Source organism: Sciurus vulgaris (assembly GCF_902686455.1).
Source record: "Sciurus vulgaris genome assembly, chromosome: 9".
Taxonomy (NCBI): Eukaryota; Metazoa; Chordata; class Mammalia; order Rodentia; family Sciuridae; genus Sciurus; species Sciurus vulgaris.
This window is the reverse complement of record NC_136469.1, coordinates 132,027,971-132,034,113: the sequence shown is the minus strand read 5'-3', so window position 1 is coordinate 132,034,113 and position 6,143 is coordinate 132,027,971. Positions and strand designations below refer to the sequence as shown.

General features: G+C 34.4%; 1 pseudogene across 1 annotated transcript; it reads left to right on the top strand.

Annotated features, from left to right (window-relative positions):
• The first annotated feature begins 5,168 nt into the window (after nt 1-5,168).
• On the top strand, nt 5,169-5,641 carry LOC306669845 (large ribosomal subunit protein eL32-like; annotated as a pseudogene). Its single transcript has one exon. The product of its transcript is annotated as a large ribosomal subunit protein eL32-like (transcript).
• Nucleotides 5,642-6,143: the final 502 nt, after the last annotated feature.

The following is a 6,143-nucleotide window of genomic DNA, read 5'->3' as shown; positions in this document are numbered from 1 at the left end:
TTAAACTTTATTAGAAAACCAAGTTAGTTAAAGTTAGTAGGATGAGGCCACTAGTTTGTTACCAATTTTTAGAATGTTTTCTAGATTTGAGAAGTAAAGCCATGGTATGTAATGCATAGGTGTGTAATATATGTTAATTTGCATTAGTATATATGAATATTTGTGTATAGCATCATATAAATGTTATTTGTTAGAAAAATATTTTTTTGAAAATCAAATAGCAATGTATTTTAGAGTTAAATATTATATCACGTAGTAAAATAAAAGTTTAAAATACTCAACATTTTGCTTAAAATTGAAAAAATAAATATTAGAAAAATTATAGATGAATATTTTTAAAATAATGGAATATGAAATATCATTTGAAAAGAATACCATTGGTTGAAATTAAAAATAAATTTGAGAGATACTGCAAATGTAATTAAAAAAAAAATAAAGGTGTGTTGGCAAACAAAGAGCAAATAGGGAAAATAATTAAAATATATATGTAAAAATCTTGGGAAAAAGGATAATATTCACCCACCAACCTCGTTGCCTTCTACATGCCCAGTTGTGCATTTTCAGTCTTCTTGACTCACCTTCTCACCAGGTGTTGATAGATCAAAAGACACATTGCATCACACTGTAAAGAACACAAGTTCTTGGGTCTGGCATTCCTGGACTTCTTTCCTACAGCCATTCCTTATAGCTTGCTCAATTTAGACGTTACTTAGCATTACTTATTCTGTATTTCTAAAGGTGGGAGGAAGCACCAAATTTATAGGAATATTGTGAAGAATAGATGCTTTGTTACTATCTAAACACATATTCTAACATCTGATATTTAGTAAGGGTTTAATATATATGAACTGTTTTAGTACATTTGCAAACAAAAAAATTAAGAGAAAGCATAATAGAATAGGATTTTTATGCTTTAACTTTTTAAAGTTAAAACATAATTGAAGAACAAGTAGCAAAATCTGCCAGGACTTAAAGGAAGCATAACACAAATAAGGAAAAAAACAAAACAAGACAAAGATGACAATATTAAGACCAAATATATCTGATACCATGACAAATGTAAATATATTAACTTCTCTCACACAAAATTTTCGAATTGAGTTTGGAGCATGTTTTCTGTAGCAATTACATGGGACATATGCCCTTGCATTAATCCTTGCTATATTATTGTCAAAACCAAGGTAAAAACTGTGACAGGAGCTACTTGGGGAATGAGAAAAGCACCAAATAAGACCACTTCCAAAGGACAATTATGATGGTAGATGGTTTTAAAGCAAGAGATGGTTTATTTCCAGATCAACTGATAAGATCAAAAATAGTTAAAAATATTTGATTGCCTTATTTATCTAGTATATTATTTTCTATTTTCTGAATAAAGTCCTCAGATGGAGCAGCCCATTAAGTCTGTTCCTGAAAATTATAATCACTTACATTCAGAACTGAAGTTTTCAAGAGATTCTATTTTCAAGATGAAATGTTCAAGGGATTCACTTGAACACCAGAGAGGCTAGTATTAAAAAGGTATAAGTGCAGCAAACTAAATGACTCATATATATTTGGCCTCCATGCAATGAAGCAGAGCATGCTGTCTCAGGGCTGCTGCAAAGTTTAAAGAATTTAGTGAGGACACCATGAGGAGAAGAAACTTGATTAGCTGAGAGATATAGTTAGATCAAGAGGGTTTTGCAAGTTTCCTGGGGAAAAGGCCTTCATGAGCAAGGACCTATGTTCTGGAATATATTTATTTTCTTTTATACTTGTTTTTAAATACCAACCTATATTGGTGACTTTCCTAGATGTACTAGTCTCTTTAGATGTTCTTTTTATTCATTAGTCTCTTCAAGTTATCATAATCATTTAAATTGATGTGCTTTGTCACTGCTTTCCTTTTTTTCTGTTTTTTTTTTTCAAATTCAGAATTATTTGCTCATCTTTTCAACAATTCACAATTAAATCAAGAACCCTTATTACATCTTTATGTGTGTTCCTTGAAGATAGCTTTTTTCCTTTCTCTCTTTTTGACTGCATAGGAAAATCCCACTTTCTTTGCTTTGGAGATATATTTTTTCTTTCTCTCTTTTTAACTGCATAGAAGAGTCCTACTTTCTTTGCTTCAAAATTTTATTTATTTCCCTAATTTCTGTGTGGCTTTCTTCAGACATGCAATATTTGTTCTTAATTGTTCATACAGTGTTATAAAGCATACCTTTAGGAAATATTAAAAAAAAAAAACGTATTATTTAAAATTAATTTTTTAAAATATCCATTTTCATATCGTCAGTCTGTAGGAACTTGATTTATTTCTATTTTGGGAGCTCCCACTTTTGGACAGTTTACTGACTAACTTCATAATCTAATCTTTGTGATAAAAACTACTCAATATGTACTAGAGTAAAGTAAACTTCTATAACTTTAAATCCTCAATATTTTCTTCTCCATGAAACTCTCCATGTACAAAACTATCTAGACTAAATGTGAAATCATATTTTCCCCAATAAATGCTCTTTTTTAATATTAAGGTGGAAAGTCAACATAAAAATGTATTAATTCCTTTTGCTTGAAATCTTTTTAGTAAATAGTTCTGTGTCCAAAAATGAGAAAATGTGGAATATTAATTCTAACCCTAGACCAAATCACTCACCAGTTAAAAGTATCTGTTTCTAAATTATTTTAATCATTTTGAAACTGCAAATAAAAATATGTGCAGTATTTTTAAGAATCACAAGCACTTTGAGATTTATGAAATGGGGGAACTTTGACCATTTTTCCATTCAGCTGTTGCAACCCTGAGAGTTATTGATGGATTAACGATATGTGTAAGTGGCAGCGATATAAGTAGGTGGAAAATTTCAGAAGTCTGGAATGTGTAAGTTTTATGTCAAGTGACTTTGAAATGGAGAATGCTTGCAGCTCGCTCACAGCAACATGAAATAGCTATTCACTTAGGTTCCAATTTTAGCCTCTATAATTGGTTCACTGAAAAACAATAATACACCAAAATTCTATTGGAGCAAATTTTCTATAGCAACAAGGCTTGCTTTTATTACCTGTGCATTTTGGTTTAGTGTTTAACAGTCAGGTAATTCCCACAGAGGTTTGTATATTTCCATTGAATTTTTTTTTAAAGTAATGAGTTTCAGCTTATAAATGAAAGATAGGAGGGAAGGGTAATTTTATAGTGGAAGGAGTGACAGGAACCAATAGGCCACTTTGGTGGTTTATTTCATCAGACATGAACTTACCACATTTGTTCAATGAAATCCAAGTGGTCACTTCTGTCAGTGGTTAATGAGCAGGAGGTGCGATTTCACTACGTTCTGAAGTGTCTGCTGCTGCATAAGCATTTCATCCCTTGTGCATCTCATCTTCAGCATCATGGCAGCTGATCAGTGAGGTACATATTGGATTATCATCATTCCCTGCCACCACTGACCCACCTCCTGACAACCAGGAGGAATCCAGATGTTTTTTAGTCTCCTGTTGTCCTCATAGATGTCATTTCATTATAAAAATAATTTATATTTCAAGTAAGTATGTTTTTTAGAGGGCCCATAAAAGAAAGAAATTTATAGAGATCTTGAATCTGGCAAAATCCTCCTTGAAATAAAATATGTGTAAGTCACAGCACACAGTCCAGAATTTTTGATGCCCATCACTCAGAGTTTCCTGAAGGAAGTATGGTCAGATAAGTAAGCAGTGAACACTGCCAGGAGAGAACCATTGTCCTGTCATTATGCCATCATTTTCTCTGAACCATGGCTCCATTAATACATGGAAATATTGGTTTGGCAGTATTTTTAGAAAATAACATATTACCTTAATAAATCTTATTCCTACTTGAGGAAGTATGGTAAATGAAATCCAAGACAAGACCCATGATCTTAACATCTTGATGTTCAAATGTTTGGGTTATCCCTTCTTTCTGAGTATGGGCAGGACTTTTAGCTTGTTTCCAACCACTGGATTACTGCAAAATACTGCAAAGGTGAAGTCTGGATATAATTTGATATATATTAATATGCCTTTAACATAGCACCTGCCTTTCTGGATTTTTTTCTCTTGCTGGATTTGAAGAAGAAATTAGACATTTTAGGAAACCCCATGTGACAAGGAACTGAGATCATGTCTAGAAATTTGGGATGCCTCTGGCTAGTAGCCAGCAAAAACCTGGAGCCCTAAGTCCTATGCATGCCAGGAACTCAGTTCTGACAATAATCTGAGTACAATTGGAAATAGATCTATTTTAGTCAGTTTTCTATTACCAGTAAAGTATGTGAACCTGGGTACGCTTAATGGAAGGAGGTGTCCTTAGCTCTCAGTTTTAGAAGTTAACAGTGCAAATAGCATGATACTGGTTCTGGTGAGGGCTCCCTTAACTACATCACTTCCTACAGGATGGCATAGGTGGGATCACATGGGATAAGGGATCACATGGTGAGAAAGGAAGCTAGAGAAACTGGGGTGGGGCCATGCTCTTTCATAACTACTCAGTGTCAGAAGAACCAGAGTTCCTTGGGAACTACTTATTCCATATCACAAGCTATGCTTTGCCTCTTAAGGTTCCACTATCTCTTAACAACTTCATCCTGGGGATAAAACTTCCAACACAGGAACCCTCAGGGGACACACTTGAACCATTATCAAACCATAGCAGGATCTTTCTCCCATCAAGCTTCAGATAAGCTCATATCTCTGACCAGTGTCCTCACTGCAATAATTTAGAGCACAATTAAACTGTGTCAGGACACCTCACACAAAGTAACCATGTAATAATGAAAGTGTGTTGTTCTAAATTATTAAATCTGATTTAATATTGTCACACTGTAATGGATGAGTATGGGAGCTAATGTTGTATCTGAATTTTTTGTACATACTTTTTGGGTCTTGTGTTAATCAAATCCCCAAATCCCTGAACAGTCACATGGGAGAAGCTGAGTAGAACCAACAGCCCAGTGAAATCTATTGGTTTTTAGAAATCTATATTTGAAGACTATTTTAATCATATCTTTCTCTAGGTAAGAGGTAGGTGATCATAAAATGGCAGTCAATGTGCCCAATTTGTTTTGTGCACACACTTAGTATGTGAACATGATATTTTTAATTGAAACATTTAGCATCAAAAATCAGTTTGGGATAAACGCTTTCCTCTCTTCTTCAGCACTGCCTATGGAGGTGGACACCATCTGTATTTGGCATCATGGCTGCCCTCAGACCTTTCATGAAGCCCAAAATCATGAAAAAGAGGACCAAGAAGTTCATCAGGCACCAGTCAGACCAATATGTCAAAATTAAGCATAACTGGTAGAAACCCAGATGTATTGACAACAGGATGCAGAGAAGATTCAAGGGCCAGATCTTGATGTCCAACATTGATTATGGGAACAACAAGAAAGCATAGCACATGCTGCCCAGTGGCTTCTGGAAGTTTCTGGTCCACAATGTCAAGGAGCTGAAAGTGCTGCTCTTGTGCAACAAATCTTATTGTGCTGAGATTGCTCACAATGTTTTCACAAAGAACCTCAAAATCATCGTGCAAAGAGCAGCCCAATTGGCCATCAGAGTCACCAATCCCAATACCAGACTGTGCAGTGAAGAAAATGAATTGACAGTTCATGAGCACATTTTTTGTGTGTGTGCTTAAATAAAACCATAAAAACCACTAAAAAAAAAAAAAAAATTTCCGGGTTTGTTCTATAAGGTCTAAATCTCTGGATTACAATGAAACGTCTGGTAACAATATGTATATGCCCACCAGAAAAATGAGCAGTTGAAGCTGAGAAGTAGCTACACTTTTAAACCAGTTATCATTGTCTAATTCAGCCCAAGCCAAACCACTCTCTGCTATCTTTCACACTGAGCGCACAGAATAGTAGTCACTGTCCATTCTTAAAGTCATTCACTTATTTTTATTATTGCCATGATTCTTTGAAAGCTATTTTTAGTATTTCTAACTGTTAAATGATTATGTCACCAACAGGCACCACACACAGATTACACTGATTTGTAATCACCCATTCCCTAGGAAATCAGTTACCAAGATACGGTGTCTTTGACATTTATCCAAATAACTGTCTTCAAGGGAGTCAGACATTAGTTGCTAGTCAAAAATGCAACCAGGTTTATGTGGAACACTGTCTACTAAC